We start from the raw sequence: 25,994 nt of genomic DNA, 5'->3' as shown, positions 1-25,994 counted from the left end.
ACTTCACCCAACTATATTAGACTTCTGATCTAAGGAGAGACTCCCTTCTGTTCATGCTTGGTGCCGGATAAATTCTTTGAGTAGATTGTCCAAATCTGGGATTAATCTAGAAGTAAATGACAAAAAAGTTCAGGTCTGGCCCCTTCATAATTTCATTTTCTCTTTAATTGTTAACCAGTGAGAATTGATTGCTATCCTCAGAACACCCTTCTTCCAATGGACATCTAAGTTATAAGCCCAATGCCATGAATGTTTTTCATTTAATAAAGATAAAGTCAAATGATCACCCTACACAGTTGAAGTATAATAGATTCTGCTTCAGTTCAGTTCTTTGTGTGTGTGTGTTTATCTCTTCAATTCAAATATGTTTCTTGAAAAGTATTCTTGAATTTTGTTTTCTAATTCATTTTCTATTTCTATCTTTTATCTTCTTCCATTTTATGGTTGAATTAATCTTATTCCCCTTCTCACTCACAGTTATGATTACCATGTAGTTCCCCATCTGCTGTTTCCCCCTATTTATCCTTTTCTCTGTGTATGTTTCTGTCTGCCTGTCTTTTTCTTTGCCTCTCCTCAAAAGTCTGTTTTTTTTTCTGACTCCTGTGCTAGCAAAGAGTTCTTTCCAATAAGTTGTTCAACTCACACCCACATCTACCATCTATAAACTAACTGCTCCCAAAGTTGCTATTGCCACCAATGCAGCCACCCCCAAGGAATAGCCTGAATTGTGCTCCCGGCTCCCATCACCACCCTAGTGAGAGAGATCTCTCCTGCTGACTTCTTAAGTTGTCTTGGGCTAGGAAATTTTTCACCTGACCTTTTGCTGCTTCTATCAACTTTGCTGCTTCTATCAATCAAGAATTCAACTTGAGGCATTATTTTAGAGCTATTTAAAGTGGAATTTGGGAAAACTCAGCTGAGATTTTCTACTCTGCCATATTGTCTCCTTCTTGAGTGGTTCTTAAATACTCCTTGCTCAAAGTACACAATTAAGTCCCAGGTCAATCTTACGAGGAAAAGTTAACTTATGTTGCTCTTGATATGTTCCAAGTATATGGGCTCAGTACATCTCTGGTTGGTGAGGAGGGGAGGAGTGTGGGGAGTTGATTCAAACTGCCTTAAGTCTGCTTGTATCTAGGCCCATAACCAGGATGTGCTGTAATAAGCATTTAATGGGATTAAATAAAAGAAACATTATTCTCAAGTAACGTCGACAAGAACATGATTTCCAATTGATTCCTGGACCCAGCCCAGAAACCCTATAGGCATTTAAATCTTTCTGTTTCTGTCTCTCTGTCTCTGTCTCTCTCTATATCTCTCTGTCTCTGTCTTTCTTTGTCTCTCTGTTTCTGTCTCCTCTTCTTCCTCCTCTTTTTTGTTCTCCTTCTTCTCTTCCTGCTTCTTTTCCTTCTCCTCCTCCTCTTTCCTTCTTCTTCTCCCATCACTCCTATCTACATGTTAGATTCTGTTCCTAATCCTAAGGACAATAGTCCTTAGTTACATAATACACCATCTCTTTAGCTCAGATGAATCTATATTCTTAGGATTTGAAACTTCATTCTATTTTGATATATTCCTACAACTGCCTGTGTTACTATATCATGCTGAGCCCACATAGTGAAAACCTGAAATTTAACATAATACTACACAACAATTTATTATTTAATATTCTTTATCATAGATGCTTAATATACAAATATTCAGTATCTAATGATATCTATTAAATGATATATAAATAGATAGAGTTTAACATCATCTGTGGATTCTGGTAGCATCCAGAGAGGCAGGAGAAACTGCCATGGCTTCAGTGCTATTAGTTACCTTGCTTCTCTGTCATCGTCAAAATTCTGAGCTATCCTCAATTTAATGATGACATGTTCCATGGCTACTGCCTTTTTCAGCTTATGTCATTGTATGATGACCAAGGTATATTCCCTTTGTGGCATAGGTACAGCATAGCTGCTGTACCTCCCAAATTAGATGATGTAATCTAATGCACAAAACAGGGAGGCAGATAAACAGAAATAGCAAGGTATTAATATACTAACAAAGTACAAAGAAATGTCTAAGCCTTGTCATCTCTTTATTAAGTGTGAGGGAGATTTTTGATTGAATAGGAAATCTGCTGACTATTGGCTGGTTGAAGACTGACCCACATCTCTGAAAATCTTTACAAAGATAAATTTTTAATTAATCATGGTACATAAATATAATGGAATCTATACTGAATATATGTGTGTGTCTATGTGTATATACATATATGTATATGTATACACACAGAGACATACATATATATATAGTAAGAAAAAAAAACAAGAAAACACTTACAGCAGAGAACTACATGAATTGTAGGATATAGAGGCAAGGACTACAACCTCTGGCAGTAATGAGAAGCTAACCATAAATTCAAAAGAGAACTAGCTCTGGAAGTAGAATTGAGCTATGGAGAGAAGCAGACCCAAGGACACCAAATGGTTAGCTCATCCAGGAGAAACTCTATTCCAAAGAGAATATTCTTTTTTTAAATGTTTTTTTTTTATTAAAGCTTTTTATTTACAAAATATATGCATGGGTAATTTTTTTTTAACATTGACCCTTGCAAAGCCTTCTGTTCCAAATTATCTCCTTCCCTCCATCCTCTCCCCTCGAAGGCAAGTAGTCCAATATGTTAAATATGTTAAAATATGTGTTAAAGCCAATATATGTATACATATTTATATAGTTATCTTGCTGCACCAGAAAAATTGGATCAAGAAAGAAAAAAAAAAACTGGGAAAAAAAACAAAATGCAGGCAAATAACAACAGAGAGAGCAAGAATGCTATGGTGTGATCCACACTCAGCTCCCATGGTCCTCTCTCTGAGTGTAGATGGCTCTCTTCATCACTGAACAATTAGATTTGGTTTGAATCATCTCATTGTTGAAGAGAGTCATGTGCATCAGAATTGATCATCGTATAGTATCGTTGTTGAAGTGTATAATGATCTCCTGGTTCTGCTCATTTCACTTAGCATCAGTTCATGTAAGTCCCTCAGGCCTCTCAACCAAAATGTGGGTGTCTATACATGTTTTGTAAACAGAACTAGAAGCAAAGGGAGCAGTTGGTACATATCCCTTCTTCCCAAGGATGGATCCTTTGGAAAGATGAAGACAAAGAAGGTTAGTTTAAGAGCCAATCAAGTCTAAAGTTTGTCAAATTGTTTTGGAGATTTGAGGATCTGGGAAGATGTGGGCCTAGATGAGGCACTAAGTGAGGAAGAGACAGACTATCTGGCTCAGTGAAAAGTAAATGGGGAAAGGACAAGCACATTTTCGCTTGCTGGAGACTTGGGATGATGGGAATCCCCCTAAGAGACCATGAATCATGAAAGCAGCTGAGAGAAGAAAAGCATGAAGATGTTATGGGTGTTCAAGAAAGGTACAGCTCTGTTACATTCTCCCTGCTACCCAACTCCCAGCAGCTGACCTTCTCCTTACTGCTGATTCCAGAGCAGCACTAATGCTGGAACACAAATCTCTTTCAGAATTACCCAATTTCTTAAGAAGGAGGAATTCACAAAATATTCACAGAGCTTCCATCCTGTTTATCCAACCCTCCCAACTCATACCTTCTGCCAAAAGGCAGAAGGCAGAATGGCCACAATGTAATAATAATTCCTTTCTTTTCTGAAGCTTTTAAGCTTTCCAACACCTTCTCAATCATCATCACAGACACTTACTAAATGCTAGTTGTCCTAGGGCACTCCAGATTTCAAGGTCTCAATTTTTGATCTGAAAAAGGCCCTAGGTAACTATTCATTGCCAAATTCTTCCTCACAATGCAAATCAGAGCTGGAAACATAAGATCCAACAAATAGAGACTTCTAGCAAGTTAGAAAATTTAAAGTGGTTGCCAGGGATAAAGGTAACATTTCTAAAGCTTAGAATACCACAAACAAATCTTTTATGTACTCTGTTAAGTGATTTTTATAAAGATACTATGATTTCAACATTTTTCTGCCCTACTTTTCCAGAAAAAAAGCACCCATTTGTCCACATATTTAACTTTCTGTCTCTAGGCCATTGCTTTACCCCATACTTCTCAATACTTTTATCCTTGGGGATCCATTTTAAAAATAGTCTCTGGCATGGATGATAAATGACATTTACTTCCCTCTTGTCCACAGTGAGGTACATGTGGGTATCTTAGAGCAGCTATGTCAAACTCAAAATAGAAATGGAAGCCACTAATCTATAGAAAGGAATCCTTAGCAGAAGTCCCATAGTAACTTAATTTTAAAGTGCAATATTATATATGTTTTATTGTATTTATATGTAGTTTATTAAATATTTCCCAATTATACTTTAACCTGATCAAGGCTGTTTTCCACAGGCTCCGTCTTAGAGGCTGGCAAAGCCTGCCTCTGCCATTTTTTTGCCACAAAAGAAGTCAAAGTTTCTAATGGTATGAAAGAGTTATTAAAAAAAAAAAAAAAAACTTGTTCATTTTATGAAAAAAATTGGATTCCCCAGGGAATAGAAGTTGTGTTTATGAAGCCCACATATGAGGGAAAGCAGTAGCATCTAGGAGGTGGAAAGGACATCATTCCTGGAGTAGGATTGAAGTTCATAGGAAGAAAGGTAGAGGTAGAGGCCTTGATGGTAGAAGAACCTAGAGAGACCAAGGTCTGGAAGGCCAGACAGTAGTAGCTGAAGGATTCTAGGCACTGTTAGGACTGAAAAGTACCAGGATTACTGATTTTGTATTCATCCCCCATACCTCTAGAATCCTTTTTGACCCCAACTTCAGTGAGAAATGTTTAATGTAATTAAATTATGCAACTAAGGCTTGAGCTCTCATCTACTACTTCATCTAACAGACTAGACAGGAATTATAAATTAGATAACAAAGCTTTTAATGAAGCCAGACTAGCAAAGCAAATAATAAGGAAAAATCAAGTAATAGAATTTTACATCTCCACCACCCCAATCCATAAGAAGACATAATAATCTTTTAGATTCTAATACTACCAATGGGGAAAAACCTCCCCTGTCCCAGCTTTTCTTTATCTCCTTTTCTCTTTACCTTCTATTCCTCTCCTCCTTCTCTCTTCCCCTCCCCTACACTTCTTCCTTCTTTCTCTCCATCATTTTCTTTGATCCCTTCACCTTTCCCACAATTCATGCTAATGGAGAAGCATCATGGTCGCATAGAGAATATATGATCCACTATCTCAGAGCCAACTTGTTAAATCTCTTCTTCTCTCCTTCATTCTTTCTTTCCCCTCCTCCTCTTCCTTTTTTGACTCTCTTTCCTTGCTACTTCCCTCCCCCTTTCCCACAACTCACATTTATGCAGAAGTATCATGGATACATAGAGAATATGATTTAGCTCATTATCTTAAACCCAAGGTTTTATATCCTCCCTCAAAGTTCTTGGGCTGTCTTTGTGGCTATCAACTTAAGCTTTCACTGCTTATTTTCCCTGCTCCCAATTATTTGATTAGCACTCCAGGTTTATCTAACCAATTAATATATGTTAGCTTTTTACAAAAGGATATTTATTTCAAAGATATAGGAATAGCAAAAGTATAAACATTTCACTCAGATGTCTCAAGGGCACATTCTCATCTCCTGGGACAGAAGGCAAAGTTTTAACTTGGTTTCCACCTAGCCTAGGTCTCCCCAAATTCACTTCCAGGCATTGCTATCTAATGAATCCTCATTCCAGCTACCCATTGGACTAAGATTCAACTTTGTTCCTGGCTTCTAAGGTCAGCAGTGTTGGACTTGCTGCAAAATATGGCATAACTTCTTAGCTCCTGGAGGTTAATTTTTCCTGGGCTTTTTGAAACTCATATCCTTCTCCTAAAACAAAAGAACAAATGCTCAAGATAAGGACTAAGATCTATTTTCACAGGATATGTCTTGACCTTGGAGATGAGAGAATCCAACACCTCTTTCTTTACTGCATTGTCTCTTATCAGATGTCACCAATGAAGAAGTCAAACTGTGAGCATTTTAAGAGAATGGGTGAAACTCTGGTAAACTAATAACTCTTAAAGGTGTCCTAATTTCTGGCTACCTAGCCAACTGAAAAAACTGATCACTAGGCCACACCAGCTTATAGGATGTTTACATATACTTCAAACTTCTGTAAGACGTATAATTGTACATCATCATGGTTCTCCTGAAAGCAGGAGCATCCCTCTCCCTCCCCTTCCTCTCCAAGACTCTTCCACGTGGGAAGTAGCACATGTGCCAATGCTGGGTTACCAATGGAACACTTATGTCTCCCAGTAACTAGCCTTGCTTAACTCTTGTTCTGTTCTGCTCTCACAACTGCCTTCCTCTGCCACCTTCCAATCCAATCCAAATTTGCTAAATCTGTCACATGTGCTCAGACTTCTTCCTTAAAAGAAATATTATGTCCTTTTTGTGAGAATGCCCCAGCCAACACGACTGGTGACTAATAAGAAACACACGTTTAGTTCTTCTGTTCATCAACCCAGAGCTATATATACTCATTCCTTCCTTTTAGAAGTCTTTCATATGCTTCTGTTAGATTAGGGCAAATTAATTAATTAACTTCACCTCCCACTATGTTCCCTCACAGCTAGAACTAGGGCCACGCAAATTACTTTGAAGCTTCAATAAATTTTGAGAGAGGGAGTGGAGAAATAAGAGAAGGGGTTGGGGCAGAGCCAGTGGTCTTGCCTTTCATACCTGTCACAACTTCAAAGATTCTTGACTTTCTTACATAAAGGAAGGAAGAGACACTGTAGAATCAGGATAATAGTTTAGAGATCTACAGTTTCTGTGGCTCCAAATTTTGCTCAAGAAATTCAATAGCATCATATGTGTCTGGATGTGTCTGGAATGGCAAGAGAGAGAGCCAAGGATATCAACAGAAGACATCAGTGAGCCTGGAGCAAAGAAAATGTAAAGAGTGGTCTGTTCATGTATGTTTTCTGACTACATGTGTTTGCTATATGTATGTATTCCATCCATATTTATTAGAGATGTCCATTGTTCCTATACATAGTTTATATATTTTTGAAAGAGTAAGAAGACCACAGGTTTGTAGAATTTTTCTACTGCTATTATGCTATTTTATTGAAGTCCTTTGCTTTTAACCAACTGAATCTTTTGCTCATAAAAATAAAAAATAAAAGATAGGGGCTCATGAGCCATAAGTTTTTAGTGAATATATACCCACTAAGTACTTTGAACTAAGGATAATTTACTCTATTTATTTTTAATATAATAGTATTTTATTTTTTCCCCAGATAAATGACAAGAAAATTTTTAGCATCCATTTTTATAAGATGTTGAGTTCCAAAGAAGATGAGCAGTTTGATCTAGTTTATACAAGCTGTCATGTAAAACATATTTCCATATTGGGGCAGGGGTAGTTTACTCTAGCTGGACTCATGCATAAGTGGGGATGGAATACCATGGGAAGAAAGTGCTTGGTAAAACTTAAAGCATTATTTTAAAAAATGTGACTCCTATCACACAGGAAATGGTGGTTATATTATTATAAATCTTGACCAGGAAAATCCAACCAGTTATTTTGATTGTAATGATTTCTACACTGATGGAAATTGAATAAGCTAACAGAAATCCTAAATGCAAGGACCATGCATAAAGAGATTATTTCTATCTGGGAAGATGATTATGAAAGCTTTCTCAATGTCTAGTCTACTGTGAGATCCTATTCTATATGTTCCTACCAAAAAGCCTTTCTAACTACCTAACTACAATGCCTCCTGTTGTGAAGGAAGATGGCTCCTAGTTCTTTTCTTTCTGGAAATTGAGACTACCTGAGAGGCTTCCACCATAGTCTTATCTCCTGAGTATGATCGTCATCTACATAGCAGGGATTTGGTCCTGTTCCCTCATAGGGATGGCAATGCTCCATATCTACAGCTTCCTGACTCTGGAAAAACTTATGGATAAATTTGTTCATAGAATTTAAAGGTCTGAAACAACCTGCCCAAGCAGGAAAGAAAGCCTGGGGATAGGGATAGCTTGTGTCCCAACCAGGCTGGCTATTCCATAATACACAAATGTGTGTGAGATCAGCAAGCTATGTTCAAAGAGCCCCAGGGACCAATACCAGGAAAGAAAGGGTCAGGTCACTCTGTGTTGTTCTTTGTTAGGTTATATGATTAAAATGGCAGGTACCACATATCCGGGAACACTGGAGATTCGGATAATCTCTTCCTGATATCTAACAATAACATGAACTTTTGGGGACCCTTCCTAAGGTTGGGGATAAAAGAGCTCTGGGTAGTGCCTTTGACAAGACAAGATAGATGAAGGATAAAGCCAAGGCTGAAGTAGCACCTGAGTCAACACTAGGTATAAAGCAACAGACTGAGAGGGCTCAACAATGGTAAAAGTTCTTGCCAAAACAGACGTAACTCAGTTAGGAAAAAGAGCTAGTAGGGACTTAATCCCTGAGTCTGGAGACCCATGGGATCTGGACTTAGATCTAGGAATATTAGTACCTGTTTGTAAAGAAGGCATAGCTGTATTTCACCAGACTGCAAGTAACTTTAGGAAGTCACTTTAACTTCTGTGTGCCTTAGTTTCCTCATCGTAAAATGAGAATGGTAGTAGCACCTACTTCCTAGGGTTCTTTTGAGGATAAAATGAGATAATATTTGTAAAGCATTTTACAAAACTCAAAGCACTATATAAACGTGGTATTATAAATAATTAAAAGAACTATTATTACTCTTGTTATCAAGGAGTTATCTCTTCTAACTTTATGTCATATGCAAATTTTATAAGCCAGACATTTATGTTCCTAACCAAGTCTTCTGAAAAACTAGATTAATTGTAGAGACCTTAGGTTCTTTTGCAGAAGGTAGCTACTTCAAGAACCTAAGGTTTCTATAGTTGTCCCTTCTATCTTGTAATTTTCCCCATCACAGTTTTGATGTGCTACTGAGTGGCATAACAAATTGAATGAGAATTTGGGGGGAGTTTTGCAAAAGTCACAGGTGACATGCAAAAAACCATCAAATGACAAGAGAAACGGTTTAGAATGCATATATGTCTAGGATTATGTAACATCAATTCCAATTTTACAATAAGGTAAACACCCCATAATAGAACAAAACAAAATTAGCCTTCTTTTCTGGTACAAAGAGAGAGCAAAAGAATTTTACACAGATTTTCTACTTTATTTGATCTGTTTCCAGGCTAACTTATTTGATGCCTCTCTTTCACCTTCTTTTCAGTTAGAAAAATTGTTATTTGTCCTTGGTGCTCAATCCTCTTCAGGGGTCCAGACTTCTTCTACTGTGTTCTTCATCCTGAAAATTGACTCCAGCCCCCAAATTCATACATTGAGAATAATTTTTTCCTCTTCCATCTCTCTCTTTGGTTAAATGACTCCTCTCCAAATTTCCATTTTAGGAGAGAATGCAGCCCAACCATGTTTCCTTCTTCTCTAGGATATACCCCTGACTTTTTCTACCACATCCTCATCTACCTTTTTATCATCCTCTCTTCTTCCCTGTCCTTTCCAGTTTCCTTTTGTATGTTGTCTTTTTCCATTAGACTATAATTTTTTGAGGAAGCAATTATCTTTCTTTCTGATTATATTTGTATTTCCAGAGCTTAGCATAATGTCTGGCTTATGGTAAGTAATTAATTAAATGCTTGTTGACTGTTTGGTTTAATCAAGTATAACTGAGATAAATATATTAGAGGAACAAGAAGATGTATGAAGTATGATTTACAATGGGGTACTACTCTCCCGTAGGGATGAACTCATCCACTAGAATTTCAATAATGCTTGCATTACCTACTGCTCAAGGAAAGTGCTTTGTAAATTATAAATAAATATATAAACACGAACAATTCCTAATGTTTCTTTGTCTTCATCATCTCCTTTATAAAGATATATAGATAAATGAAAAGAAAATATTAGACATATTTAGTTTACAGAGAAACTTCTCTCACCTCATTAAAAAGTGGTAGAGGAAAAGGGAAAAGGAAAAGAGTAGGTTAAATAAAAGGGAATACAGAAAAAATAAGGGAAAAATATAAGAAAGGGGAAGGGACTCAAAGGAGGTGAGAGGGAGTCTAAAGAGGGAGAGTTGCATGAGGCAAGTGGTGCCCATAAGTTTAATACTGGGGAGGGGGGTAAGGGGAAAAAGTAAAACAAAAGCATAATCTGGGGATAATAAGATGGCAGGAAATACAGAATAAGTAGTTTTAACCATAAATGTGAATGGGATGAACTCTCCCATTTGAAAATAGAGGCTGAACACTCACACATGTGAAATCTTTGGAGGCCTTAATATGGTAGTTGCATGTTGGTGAAGTCATTTAGATGCCCTTCTCTGCAGAGACTATTGTGCTGGTTGCATCATTATGATATGGACTTGTAACCAGAAGAGCTAAATTTAAAAACTAGGCTCTTCTTCTTACCATCTATACAACTCAGAGTCAGTCACTCATCCTCCCAGAGCCTCAGTTTCCTTATTTGTAAAGTGAGTGAGTAATACATCAAGAGAATAAAGACATTATTTTAGAAAAAGCACCAATATGAAATTAATAAATCATTGGAAACTCAGATCTGTATGCTTATATGAATTTTTTTCTTACTTTTTTTCAGTGTAGACATATACTGTCATCTGTATAGGAAAAATGGATTTAAAATGCCTATTGGCCAGAGTATCCACAACATCCTTCTCTTCTTCATTCACCTAGTCATATTGCTAGTTTGCTCATCTCTTCCTACCTGGACTATTGTAATACCTTCCTCTTTGATTTCCCTGGCTCAAGTCTCTCCCCATTCCACTCCATCCTCCACACAGAAGCCAAAGTATTTTTTCCCTTTTTTTTTTAAGCTTTTTATTTTCAAAACATATGCACAGATAATTTGACAACATTGACCCTCGCATAGCCTTGTGTTTCAGATTTTCTCCTTGTCTCCCCAACCTCTCCCCTAGATGGCAAGCAATTCAATTTATATTAAACATTAAAACTATGTTAAATCCAATATGTATAAACATATTTATACAATTCTCTTGTTGCACAAGGGAAATCAGATCAAAAATGAGTAGGAAAATAAAATGCAAGTGAACAACAACCAAAAGAGTGAAAATGTTATATTGTGATCCATATTCAGTTTCCACAGTCCTCTCTTTGGGTGTAGGTGGCTCTTCATTACACTATCACTGGAACTGACCTGAATCATCTAATTGTTGGAAAGAGCCATGGCCATCAGAATTGACAGTGGTATAGTCTTGTTGTTGCTGTGTACAATGATCTGGTTCTGTTCACTTCTCTCCTCATCAGTTCATGTAAGTCGCTTCTGGCCTCTTGGAAATCATTCTCCTGATCATTTCTTAGAGAACAATAATATTCCATAACGTTCATATACCATAACTTATTCAGTCATTCTCCAATTGATGGGCATTCATTCAGTTTCCAGTTCCTTGTCACTACGGAAAGGACTGCCACAAACATTTTTGCACATGTGGGTCCCTTTCCTTCCTTTAAGATCTCTTTGGGATATAAGCCCTGTAGAAACACTGCTGGGTCAAAAGGTATGCACAGTTTGATAACTTTTTGAGCATAGTTCCAAATTGCTCTTCAGAATGATTGCATCTGTTCAGAACTCCACCAACAATGTATCCATGTCCCAGTTTTCCTACATCCCCTCCAATATTTGTCTTTGTCTTTTCCTGTTATCTTAGTCAATCTGCAAGGTATATAGTGGTATCTCAGAGTTGTCTTAATTTGCATTTCTCTGATCAATAGTGATTCAGAGAACCTTCTCATATAATTAGAAATCATTTTAATTTCTTCATCTAAAAATTGCCTGTTCATATCCTTTGACCATTATCAATGGGAGAATAGCTTATATTCTTATAAATTTGAGTCAATTATCTATATATTTTAGAAATGAGGCCAAAGTATTTTTTCCTAAAACACAAGTGTGACTACATCATCTTTTCACTCAATAAAATCCAGGAATTTATTCCTAGATTACCTCTAGAATCAAACATAAATTTCCCTAACATTTCAGGCTCTTTCACAACCAGTTTCTTCTTTTTTTCTGGTCTTATATGTTATTCTGCTCTATTAATTTTAGAAATCCACTTTTACTGAGCTATATCATTGTGCCACACAAATACCATTGCTTCTCCTGTTTCTGTATTTTTAAATTTACAATCTCCCATGCTGGTAATGTACTTCCTCTTCACTTTGAAAACCACTTGGAATCTTTAATTTTCTTTAAGACTTAACTCAAGCACTATCTTCTATGTTAAGCCTTTCCTAAACTAAGGCATCTCAGAGGTGGATAGAGTACTAGATCTGAGTTAATTCTTTTCTCAAATACTTTATAGATGGATGACCCTGATCAAGAAATCAACTTTTGCTTGCTTCAGTTTCCTCATCCATAAGATGGGGATAATAATAGCACCTATCTTCCAAGGTTGTTGAGCTAAAATGGGATAATTGGAAAGTACTTAGAAAACTATACAAAATCTTGTTATTATTGTTATTGTTGTTAATATTATCTTCCAATGTGGCTTTTGTGTATTTTGTATATACATATGTGGCTGTTGTGTAATTTGCCTATAAATAACACAGATACATATATATATATATATATATATATATATATATATATATATGTCCCCCTTTAGCATGTGAATTCCTTGAGGTCAGGGATTATTTCACATTTCTTAATTGTTCTCAATGATGGCCTTCATGTAAAAAGGGAAGGATACTATGATTAAAAGATAAGATGTATAGTTATCCCTTTTACAACACAACTTTCTCCATTACAATTTTTTATATGTCAGGATCAGCATAATACATTAATGTGAATTGGGGGGGGGATTTTACAGAAGACACAGAGCCTATGGCCAAATGTTCACCCAAATTTTTTAGTTTGATACTACAGATATTCCATAAGAGAAAAAGAAAAAATTCAGACTGTTTCTCTGGTGCGAAGGGAGAGCCAAAAAATTTTACATGGATTTTCCAGATTGTGAGACACCATGCTCCTAAACCCCATGATGTGGAAGGGATAACTGTACTAGCAGTGTATCAAGAGAAGGATTCATATATCAAAAAATAGCATATGGATAGCTCAGGCACTTTTGCCTGAATACTTTTGTATTCTCAAAATACAAAGAAACTTAGAACAAAGGGCAAAAGACCATAACCATCATCCCTACTTAGTACCTATGCAGAAGTCAGAGATGCTTTTGTCCAGTTTAATAAAAAACTCAACCTGAATTGTATTCACCTTGGAGCTTTTTCTATAGTAAATTCCAGCATGGAAGCGAGAGCCTAAGAGAGAATCCCATCTTTTGGTCAGTCCATCAGGCTTGGATCTGAATCATAATCCAAAATTCTTTCAGGGAGAAGGTCTTGGACTTTGAGTTTCATCATCATCAATAACAACAATTATAATAATAACCTGAAGTCTTCTGCCTTCAGTCTCTGCCCTAGAATCACACCCCTTAGCCAAAAATGTCAATGTCTCTATAAATGTAATTCTTTAAAATAATTATGATCAGCAGGATGATTTCAGAGAGGCTTGGAGAGACTTATATGAACTAATGTTGAGTGAAGTGAGTAGAATCAGGAGAACATATACAGCAACAGCAAAATTATATGATCAATTCTTATAGACGTGTTTCTTTTCAACAATGAGATGATTCAAGCCAATTCCAATAACCTTGTGATGAAGAGAGCCATCTGCACCCAGAGAAAGGACTGTGGGGACTGAGTATGGATCACAACATACTATTTTCACTTTTTGTTGTAGTTTGCTTTTTTTTTGTTTTGTTTTTTCTTATTTTTTTTTCCCTTTTTGATCTATTTTTTCTTATGCAGCATAATAACTGTGGAAATCTGTATAGAAGCATTGCACATGTTTAATATATATTGGATTACTAGCCATCTAGAGTAAGGGGTGAGGAAGGAAAAAAAATGAAACACAAGGTTTTAAGTTGAAAGTTGAAAATTATCTATGCGTGTGTTTTGAAAGTAAAAAACTTTAAAAAAAAAAAAGTTACCTTTAAGAGATCATTTCTGGATATAAAGATGTTGCCACAAGGTGGCAATAGATTATAATTAAATAATTTCAGAACTGGAATAGTCATTGAATTCTATCTAGTCAATTAACTCAGATTTTTAAAATTAGAAAAAGTGTTAGAAGTCAGCCCTGTTATTTTACAGATAAAAAAAAAAAAACAGAGATGGAAAGTGATTTGTGCAATAGTTATTTGGCAAGTTCATCACTTGGCAGGCCTCCTGACTCCTATTCTGTCCATTTCTCTTCTTATCATACTACAAACTCTTTGTTTCTTGCAAAAAAAGGAAAATATTACAATATGATGCTGGAAATCTTTTGACAAAGTGTCACATGTTACCTTCATGTCCAGAAAGAAAGAAATGGCATTGAGAATAGCTCCATATGGTGGATTTGGAAGTGATTAAATGGCTAATTGACAACTTAGGGTGGAGGAGGTCTCCTTTAGAGTCTTCTAGGAATAAAGAAAGACATAAACAGTTAGAGTATTGTAGAATCATAACTGTATAGTCAAACAGAACCATAACAGATCTACCATATAAGGAATGGTTGAAGGAACTGGTTGTTTTTATTTTAGAAATGACTTAGCTAGATGATGACCAGTTCTGATGGATCAGGCCATCCTCAGCAACAAGATCAACCAAATCATTTCTAATGGAGCAGTAATGAACTGAACCAGATATACCCAGAAAAAGAACTCTGGGAGATGACTAAAAACCATTACATTGAATTCCCAATCCCTATATTTATGCACACCTGCATTTTTGATTTCCTTCACAAGCTAATTGTACAATAATTCAGAGTCTGATTCTTTTTGTACAGCAAAATAATGTTTTGGTCATGTATACTTATTGTGTATCTAAGTTATATTTTAATATATTTTAACATCTACTGGTCATCCTGCCATTTAGGGGAGGGGGTGGGGGGGTAAGAGGTGAAAAATTGGAACAAGAGGTTTGGCAATTGTTAATGCTGTAAAGTTACCCATGTATATATCCTGTAAATAAAAGGCTATTAAATTAAAAAAAAAAAAAAAAAAAGAAATGACTTAGGAGAAACAATGTAGAAGTCTTGAAGTTTTTAAAAGGCTAACACATGTAAGAGAAATTAGACTTGTTCTGCTTGGCCCCAGCGAGAAGGAAGAAAATAGGAGCAGTGGGTGGAAGTACAACTCAGTATAAGGGGGGAAAACTTTCTAATAGAACTCTCCAAAAATGGAATTGGCTACTTCAGGCGGTATTCAATTATTTACATTATCATCATAGATATATTTATAAAGTATTTAACACAACATTATATCTGAGTACTTAATAAATGTGTGTCCTTATTCCCTTTTCTGCTTTGTCTTAAAACAAAAATTGGATAATAAATTGTTGTAATGATAAAAGTTAGTTGTGGGGATTCTTGTGCAAATATTAATTGTATTAGTTGACCCTGATGTCCTTTCAAATTCTAATATTCTTTGGTTTTGCTTTTTAGTTTCAAAAGTTCCTTTGATCCTAGTAATGGGCTGAAGCTCGAGTTGATGCACTGAGGTCCCAAGCATGTGAGGCTAAGTAGCAATTGGACGCTACTCTATTATTATATGCTTGGAGAAAGAATGGACCCACCCACTCTTTGTGCAAGTTTTGATGTGTTGTATAAGAAATGACCTAGAGATGATTTGGGTGGGTGGAGAGAGAGAGGCAGAGAGACTGCTAGCCAGGTTCCTGTCGTGGATGCTCACATTTCTATTGCCATCCCCCTTCATCTCCACAAAGAATAAAGATCAAGGATTTTCCCTTAACCTGAATTCCTGACTCTGGCTGATTTTAAAACATGTGGCATCACAGATTCTGACATCCTATAACCCTTCAGTCTTTTTTTTCCCCCAACTATGAAAAATTGATTTTATCTTCAATCCTACTTCAATTTTTTCATTAATATATTATGGAATTAAAAGAAATGAAAATAATAGGACAGAATAATCAAAATTCAGAAGGAAACACAGCAGTCCAATGTCTGATATCCAACAACAAAATACTGGGAACTCTGCCTACTTGACAAGAACTACTGGGAAAATAGAAAAGTAATTTGGCAGAAAATAAGTTTAGAATTATATTTACAACATATATCACAATAACTTCCAAATGGGTGGAATCTAAATATAAAAGTGGAATCATTTTTACCTTTTTTGATGGTATTTTATTTTCCCAAACACACATAAAGGTAGTTTTTAACATTCGTTTCTACAAGACTTTGTGTTTCAAATTTTTCTCCCTCTCTTCCTTATCTCCCTCTTCCCCAAGACATCAGGCAATCCGATATAAGTTAAATAAGTGCAATTCTTTTAAAAATATGTCCCATATTTGTCATGCTGTGCAAGAAAAATCAGAGTAAAAGGGAAAAAATCCACAAGAAAGAAAAAAACAAGCAAACAAACAAACAAACAAAAAAAGATGGAAATACTATGTATCTTTCGATCCACATTCAGTCTCCATAGTTCTTTCTTTGGATGCATTTGACATTTTCCATCTCAAGTCTATTAGAATTTCCTTAAATCACTGCAATGAAAAACCAAGTCCATCGCAGTTGAGCATCCCATAATCTTACTGTTACTGTGTATAATGTTCTCTTGGTTCTGCTCAAAATAAGTTCAAGTGACATCATTTTTTAAAAATTGAGTAGAATTAACTAAGTGCCTTCCAGATCCATGGTTAGGAGAAAAATTCATAACCAAGCAAAGAATCAATGAATCTGGGAGTGTGACCTATGTCAGGATGTAAGGCATGACCTATTCCTAGCATCTAACAGAGCCTCAAAACATCTATTAAGTATCTACTCTTTGTAAAGGGACAGAAATATGAATACAGATATGATACATTCTGTTCTCAAGAAACTTAATAGGGGAAACATTTGTGTCAAAATGCTTATGAAATAAATCAGAGTGAAATAACTGCAAAAGAGAGATTAAAACAAATTATAGAGGGAGAACATTTTTATTTAGGGGTAAGGAAAGAGATGTCAGGAAAGGCTTTTGTGGAAAAAGTGCCACCTGAATTAGATTTTGAAGAAAATGAGGGACTTTGTAGGGGAGTAGTCCATTCATGTGTGAGAGTTTGACCAAACAGGTAGACCTTAGAAAGATCAAGAAGAAAATACAAAATAAGAGAAAAATCTAACCCTAAAAATCTAACCCTAAACAATAACAGCATTATGATAAATAGAATGATGAACTTAGAGTCAGGAAGATCTATATTCAAATCCCATCTCTGTGGCTTATTAAGTTTATGACCCTGAGCAGGTCATTTAACTTCCTGGAATCTCAGTTTCTTCTTGTATAGATGAGAAAATTAGAATAGAGAGGCTCTCAGAACATTTTCAACTACATATCTATGATCCTATGGTTTACAGTTAGTTTTTTTAAATTTCCAATTTATCTAATCCTCTAATTTTTACTTTCTCCTCTTTTGTGCTTATTTTTGGCTTATTTGTTGGCTTTCTCATTTTTTTAAATGCAAATTCAGTTTATGAATCTTTCCTTGTTCTATTTTTTAATATCTGTTTATATAGATACGGGCTTTTTCCCCTCTAAGGATTGCCTATGCTGCATCTGAGAAATTTTGGTATGCTTTTTGACCATTAACATTTTCTTTCACATAATTAATTATTTCTATGATTATTCATTGATATATACTTTATTTACAATTTCATTGTTAAATCTCCATTTGAGTCTGTGCTTTTTGATTAAGTTCCTTGAACTGATTACTAATTTTTTTTTTTTCTGTTTACCAGTTCCTCTCTGCTTTCATGGAGTGAAACTTTACATGCTCTCCTTCCTTCAATTAGTCAATAAGTATTTATGAAGTACCTACTCTGTGCTAAGTATTAAGACTACAAAAGTCAAATAGTTCACAAAGGGAACAGATTCAAAGGACAGATACCTTTCTTAATTTGGGAACAGTTTAATGGCCACCTAAAATATAGTGTCATTTTTGTAGAGTTGAGATAAGCTGAAATACAGAAGTTTTTATCCCTCTTTAGATTAATCCAAGCATCCATTGGATTCCATAAGGATAGATGAAGAGGATTATTGAACTTGGAGAAGAGAAGACTGAGAGCAACCAAGTGATGGCATTAAAGCCTCTGAAAGTCAGAACTTTGGCCTCTCTGAACTTCCATTAAGGAATTGATTTAGCCTGCATTGTAGCCAAGTATACAGAGTGATATAGGAGAGTAAATATCATGGGATTCCTTGTAATTATCTTGAGGTTATTTCTAGGTGGTAATTATCTTTTGGGAAAAGATGGAAGGGATAGCTCATTAATATAATGACTTATTTTGATTTCAGGACTAAATGTGAAGTGTTCTTGCCACACTTTAAAAGCTGTTGTACAGACATGAATTGAGAGGGATAGATAGATCAGATGTTACCATCATATTGATTTATTTTGTTTGGTTGTTCTTTTGTGTTTCACATGAAGTATACAAAGGTTCCAAGGAGTTACTGGGAAGTGTCAGCAATATAAAAAAGAACACTAATAAGGCTTTTAAAAACTGGTTCTATAATTATTGACTGTGCTTGTTAATATATGTATTAGTCTAAGCAATTTATCTCTTCTTTGTGCCACAGTTCCTTTGTCTGTACAATCAGAGAATTGAATTACATTATCTGGAAGATCCTATTGCAAAGGTATACAAAAAAAAAAAAGCATTTTTAAGGTCTAGGGTGGAGAACCATTCTGTTCTGCTTCATTAATTGCCCTGAAGTTCTGCACCATGCAGAACTCCACATTCGGTATTCTGACAGAAAGAATTGGAATATTGTAAGGAAACTCTGGAGGTCTTAGAAGAGAAAATTGAGTCCCCAATTTCACCATTAATTCACGACCCAATAAGGGAGCAGGATAGGAGGAATAATAAGAAATGAACATTTAAATGACAGGTCACCAAGCTGGCGAGGCAGAGGGAAAGTCTCAAAACAGTTCTTAAGTTCCCCTACAATCCCCACTCTATGGGGGGACAGTAAGCGAGACCAGAGTGCCAGAGCGAGAAGGAAAAAGTCCCCCCAGAGCAAAAAGAAAATCAGTGGTCCTACCGGCCACATCCGGGGATAGTCAGGGTTCTGATGTCATGATAGAACAAGGGGGAGCTTGACCAAGCCCCAAACTCCTACCAGAGGGCAGGGAATTGAAAGGGGTGGGCAGCTTATCCCCTGTAGGCAGTCCTCCTCCAGTGCACCTCCTGCTCAAACTCAGGACAAAAGACTGGGGAGTTACCTCGCACAGTTTCCATGACACCTAAAGCACGAACCTCTATGGTTCCTGGAAATGTCAGCAGCCAAGAGTAGGGACTGTTCTCCATATCTTGCTTTAACTCTGCGGCCTCTCTCCTCATTGCAGCTTGATCCCTACCATTAAAAACTACAATAGCTGTTTCTAAGGGAGAAATTTGAGGGACCAAATCTGGCTTCTGCAGCTTCCTTCACATCTGGGGCAGATTATTTAATATTAACATCTCTCCAGGACATATCAGGACTCCCAAAAAGCTGGGTGGGGTCCTCAGAGTAATGGCCAGGTTTTTCCTAAGTGTGGGAGAGATTTTGTAATGCCGGAGAAACTGAGCAAGACAGATTAGAGACCAATTTAATAGTTTATTAAATGGAGAGATATACTGAGACCAAATGGATCCACTTAGTCCCAGGGCTGGATCAGACTATCATCTCAAAGAATCCAGCATTAAGTATTAGACAGCAAGATTTTTTTTATAGGATAACAAAAACAATGACATAATGGGGGAGGTACCTAGATGGGGATAACCTAATTGGGGGAGGCCCCTAGGATGACACAATGGAGGGAGGTATGGAGAAGTTACTGATATTCTAATGATGTCTAAAATGGATAGACCTTTATCCTGTCAAACATTAAGAGGGAATGATTATAGCCTAAAGATATAAAACCTTTATCTCATCAACATTAAGAGGGAAAGGTCATAACCTGAAGCAGTTTAACTAAATAGGACAATGGAGAAACTGGGTCAGGACATTAAAAGGGAACTATGACATAACAATTTGACATTGAAAGAGGCACCTCTGCTCTGAGTGTCTCTCCCTGAAAGTCTGCTACTTTTCCCAGGGGTAGAGGTTAAAATCAATATCCTAAGGAGAAGAAAAAAGGCTAGGAGTCTCAGGATCTGGTTCAGGTGAGGGAGATAGAATTAAAGAGATATTGCCGGACATAAGGTCCTGTTCTGGAAGAAATTCAGAAGCCTGTGTCCCTAGAGGATCAGGAAGGAGGGAGTTCGATTTCCTTCCAGCAAGTTTAGGCAACATCCTGCAATGTTGTTTTAATTTAAGCTTTTTAGTTTTGAGATCTTTTAAGCTGAATTTGTCTCTGTTTTTTGAGAGACTTTCTAAGGGAGAATCCTTGAGGAGAGATTGTCCAATTTTGCCACAAGCCCCAGATTTCCCTATTCTATAGTCCCTTGTTCATCTCTATGCATCCCTAGAGATGACAAAAGACTCCCTGATTAAGGAAGCTTTTGTCAGACCACAGAAATTCTCATTTTCAAGCATCCCTGAAAGAATTCTGCTTGAGCCCAATGATCCAAATTTTTCCTGGAAATTTTTGGGTGTCCTAGCTATAGAATAGACAGGTAAAGGCCAGATTCTCGGGGATCACCATAATGGGCCCATCAAATGATGAGGTGCAAGAATAGAGGGAAAGAGATTCTCCTAACAGCAATGGGATCTAGGAAGACAGACTTCTTAGTGGGCAGAGTGGATTATATCAAAGGTGAGTTACACTGAAAAGAAAATATCTGCAGCAGTGGGCAAGGTCCCTTTAGGATGTCTTAGAAGATAGGTTTGACCAACCCTTGGTTATATTGGGTTCACCTTGGCCTGGGGGCTGGGGAACAATTTGAACCACTCAATAGAGGACTATTGACTATGAGATCTTCAATTGAATGACATCACTTAATTGGGAGTTTGAGCCACTCAGTGTTGTCTATGCCCCAATTGAAAAGAGATTACTTATCTTGGGAGTTTTGCTTATGGACTGAAGAGTGTGGCCCCTTCCAAGAGGCTGAGAGAGTTTGAGACTCAGGAATTATTCCCCAAAAGGGAGACAAAGTTTCAGAGCCCCTCCAAAGGTTAAAGGGGACACGATTTACATCAATACCACTTAGTTGCCCTGCCCAAATCCTCCTGGATTTGTGTCCTGACCTGCGGAACAAGAACTCAGACCCTGAAAGAGAAGAAGAGGGAGTGTGGGACAGGAGACGGGAAGAATGGAGACAAGACAGGCTTTCTCATCAAGTCTCATTTATTATGAGCTTAAATATAGGCATATATAGAAACCTACAAAAAGTGGGGAGGTTTCTGCTGGCGCATTTGGGGGTGGGGTTGGAAAAGATTGTTAAACCACAGGATGTTCTGTTAGCAGAGGTTACATGACCTGTTCCATGTAGTTAGGTTAACGGCCATGCTTGTTTGTCTTGGGCTGGTGCTTTCCCAAGAGCTTGACCCTTATTGTTCAGCACTGGCCAAAAAATTCTATATAAACCCAAATCCCAGTAACATGTCCTTTGTCAGTCCCAATGATGGTAAAATATTTGCCCTCACCAGTTTCACACATTTCCAGAGAGAACAAAATTATTTTAGAAAACAAAAACAAAAAAGGAAATATGAAGGAGCATTTGAAAACATCCAGAATATTTTCAAGCTGTCATGTGGTGAAGGAGAATTTCTGACTCCTTACTAGGAGTTTGAGATTAGACCCAAGGAGCTTTCTAAATGGCAGATATTCTCTTTTATTACAGAAAATAGATCCACATCCCCTTGAAGAAGGGACCCCAAATATCTAAAAACTCTTTGAAGTAGAACATTTTCAACTCTGCCTCAGTGAGGGACCCCGCCCAAGGGAAACAAGATAAACAGATTTATTCTGTTATCTAGGTGGGATTCAGTCCTGAGCTAAAAGAATTCCAACCCTATTCAATTTTTTTTTTTTTTTTTATTTAATAGCCTTTTACTTACAGGTTATATGTATGGGTAACTTTACAGCATTGACAATTGCCAAACCTCTTGTTCCAATTTTTCTCCTCTTACCCCCCACCCTCTCCCCCAGATGGCAGGATGACCAGTAGCTATTAAATATATTAAAATATAAATTAGATATACAATAAGTATACGTGACCAAACTGTTATTTTGCTGTACAAAAAGAATCAGACTCTGAAATATTGTACAATTAGCCTGTGAAGGAAATAAAAAATGCAGGTGCAACCCTATTCAATTAAAGAAACTCATTCATTACCTTTGCTGCCAGGACCTTCTGTCCTCTGAGGACTGCATTCTCAGTGCAAAATTCCGTTTTCCAATAGATCTGCCACTATAGAAGTCAGTCTCTTGGTAAACAGATTTCTATCTAACAATGAACTTTCATTGTGTAACTAATAATTTGGGAATGAGTGAATTCTTTCACTCCTAAAACTTATGGCCGATTTGAAGGGGATTCTTAACAAGTCTCTTATAGCCACGAATCTAGACCACTCAAACAGCATCACCCTGATATGAACAGAGAAGAAATATTGTGAAGTGGGAAGAGGGATAAATTGAACAAGGGTGAATCCTTACTCTTCCATCAGTGTAATCTTGAGCAAGTCACTTAACACATATTGTCCATACTCTTCTCTATCTTTGGTGAACCATTTCTGTCCTACATCATCCTCTAGACTCGGGTTCCCTACTTTCTTATCTTATTACTGATCATGCCTTGCCACGCCCCGTCTCTTTGAGTCCACTTTTTTCATATCATTGCTCCAACCACTCTTATCTTTGATCAAGCAGAATGTCTTTTTTAATGTCTTGTTCAATGAATGCTGCCTTCTGTTTCCCCAAACACTGATTGGTATCTTTCAGTAGAGCTTGTGAAGTATTCTGAGCTAATATATGATAAAAGCTTTAGCTAAGTCTTTGTGCTGGTAGTAAGTAAACTGGATTTCTTTCCTCTGAAGATGATCACTTCTGCCTAACAATATGTCTTTTGTTTCTGATATGCTGATCACCTTGGGCTCTAATTTGCTAGGAGAATCCTTTCTTTCTGTTCTTTATTTTCTATCTGTCTGAGGTGAAAGAAGAGTCATTGTCACTAAAGCCATACTCAAGATGACCAAGACCTTATTCCATCCCTGGGATCCTTCCCTTTCAAGGCCCTTAGGTATGAGAGACACCATCACATAGCAAGAATACTTGTCTAGAAATCAGAAGGTGAGTTTAAGCCTATGGTCTGGTTGTTAATACCTATATTACTTGACCATCCTGTAACTTCCCAGAGAGACTCAGTTTACTCATCTGTAAAATGGGGATAATATTACTTACTTGAGAGGGTTGTTGTAAGCATTTTGTAAAATCATATATATATATATATATATATATATATATATATATATATATACATAATCTGTGAATATCAGAACTGGAAAGGATCTTAGAATACTGAATATTAGCAAATATGTAGTAAATATAACAAAGTGTAGAAAATGGCTCAGAGCTCACTCTTCTAATTTTAATTTCACTGGCAGATTGGGTCACAGAATTCCACTGTTTTCTTCCCCTTAAGAATCTTAGGCAGATGGAGTCGTCATTTGAATGCAATTGCCTCAAGATCCCATTCTGGTGTATATTTACTTCTCAAAATTTGGTGAGAGAAGTTATTTTGTGAAATTAATCAGTACTTTGTCATATGAATCTACAAATTCTGTTCAGTTCCTTTATATTATTTGATTTAAAATTATTTCAGTTGCATGGGGTGAGAAGGAAATCTGTGACAAATCTTCAATCTTAGTCTATCTGTCAGTCAATAAATATTTATTAAGTGCCTGTTATATGCATTGTCAATACTAGTGATTTATTATTATACTATACTATTAGATTTATGTTTTGATTTGATGAAAGAAGAGATTCTTTGCCTCATTGATATCAAGCTTTAATTATTGAATGGATGCAGCCGTAGTGAAACTGAGACGTGTTGAAGATCTTAGCCTAAAAAAGTCAAGGTCTCCCATTGCACTCAGGATTATCTCTAGTGGTCCTGATCTATATCTGGTCACTGGAACCAGATGATTCTGGAGAAGAAAAAGAGGCAGGTGACCTTGCACAGCTTTCCCTCACTTAAATCCACTTCCTTTGCATGTCATGGCACCACCTCCCTGATGTCATGGTCCTCTTTGAGAACAAAGGACAAATAACAGCAACCAAGAAAGGTAAAGGACAATCCTTGCTCTCTTGGAATTCACAAGCCATGGGAAAGACAGCGTGCAAATAAATATTATCAGTTAAAGTGTGTCTCCCCAGTGGAGACAGGAGGCAAAGTGGGGGGCTAGAGTAGCCTCCCCCTTCAAGAACTAAAGCTGCTTACTCTAAAAGTTATCACAAGAAAAAATGTTTAGAATCACAGTAGTCCTTGAGATAAAATGCTTTATCTTGGTATGCCAATACTCAATATTCTGTTCTGTAATATTCCCTGTGTTGACATTCAAAAGGAGACCCCAAAAGGTTGGGATCACAGACTGGTATCACAAGCTATCTCAAAAGAATTTGCAGGCTTGAACCCATTTCCAACTCAAGGTACAAAGTTTATTATAACTGCAACACCAATTGAAGTTGGTTAAGTTCCAAAATAATTTAGCAAAGAACCAGAAGGAAGAAGATAGATTTATAGGAAAAGGCAGAGAGATCTGGTCCTTCATGTCACTGATATGCTAATTTTATGGCTTAGAGGTAGAACGGAGAAGTGGTCTGGTATGCATTTCACCATTTGTTTCAGAAATCCTGTTTTCACTGACCAGCAAATTGTTATCTGGCAGTCAGCAATGTTTATAGTACTATACTAGAGTATTACTAAAGCCAGAAGACTTTAGGATCAAGGACAAACAGATTGCAAGAGGTCTGGAGGCCTCAGGATTACTGCTATATTACTCCTAGAAGATGCATTCCTATCACCCTGCACAGGTGATTTAACTTGAAATAATCATGCAGGGCAGGTATTGTCAAATTATAGTCCAAGGGGACTATGTACTGCAACCTGGATCAGGTAAAAGCTTATCTGATGGGCAGCAGGATGGAGAAAGTACTCTGCCTAATAAATTTTTATTTGAATTATTCTCCCTGCATAGGCACTAAATTCAGTTGTTTTTACCTACTAAAAGAGTATAATTGCTATAAATTTTGATACTCAGGACAAAGCCCTAGTCAGTTCATCTAAATTATGGGATTAAGTCTAACCACAACCCTAGGTTTCAGAGTATAGCTTATTCTGACCTTTTCCCTTTTCTGAACTGTGGCTCAATGAATCTGCTCTACAGCAAAGGGGGGAAAAAAGCTTCCTCTTCACTTTGCCTCTTTCCTCAAAAATCTCTTCAAGAGTCTTTAGAACTGATTCTATGCCTGTTTCTTCTCCTCCAGATCATACTGCCATTCCCAACTCTCATTCTCCTGGAATATTTAGCCTACAAGACTCAGTGGGAGTCCTGAAAGAAAAGCAATCAAGTGAAAAGTAAAAAGCCTTTTAGTTTCTTTGTTTAGGGATTATATTTGTGTGTGTGTGTGTGTGTGTGTGTGTGTGTGTTTAGAGAAGTAGGGGTTGAAAGAGAAAGAATGTACTCCTCTTGCCAGCTTAAAATATTTTTATTGTTATATTTTTGATACATTTTTTCCAATGGCAAATATATATCTGCACATTCCTCTACTCAGAGAAATAAAGAAAAAAAAAGAAAGTTGTTTTTAAGTGTTAATGTTGAGGTTGGGAAGGTGACCTCAAAATTTGGGATCACAGACTGGTGTTGAAAAGTGTCTCAAAAGAATTTTCAGATTTGAACCCATCTCCTAGTCAAGGGGCAAAGTTTGTTGTAATTGTAACACCATTACAAAGCAGACTGAATTTTCTAAAAGAA

Source organism: Sarcophilus harrisii, chromosome 1 (genome assembly GCF_902635505.1).
Source record: "Sarcophilus harrisii chromosome 1, mSarHar1.11, whole genome shotgun sequence".
Taxonomy (NCBI): Eukaryota; Metazoa; Chordata; class Mammalia; order Dasyuromorphia; family Dasyuridae; genus Sarcophilus; species Sarcophilus harrisii.
Note: the sequence above shows the minus strand (reverse complement) of the source record.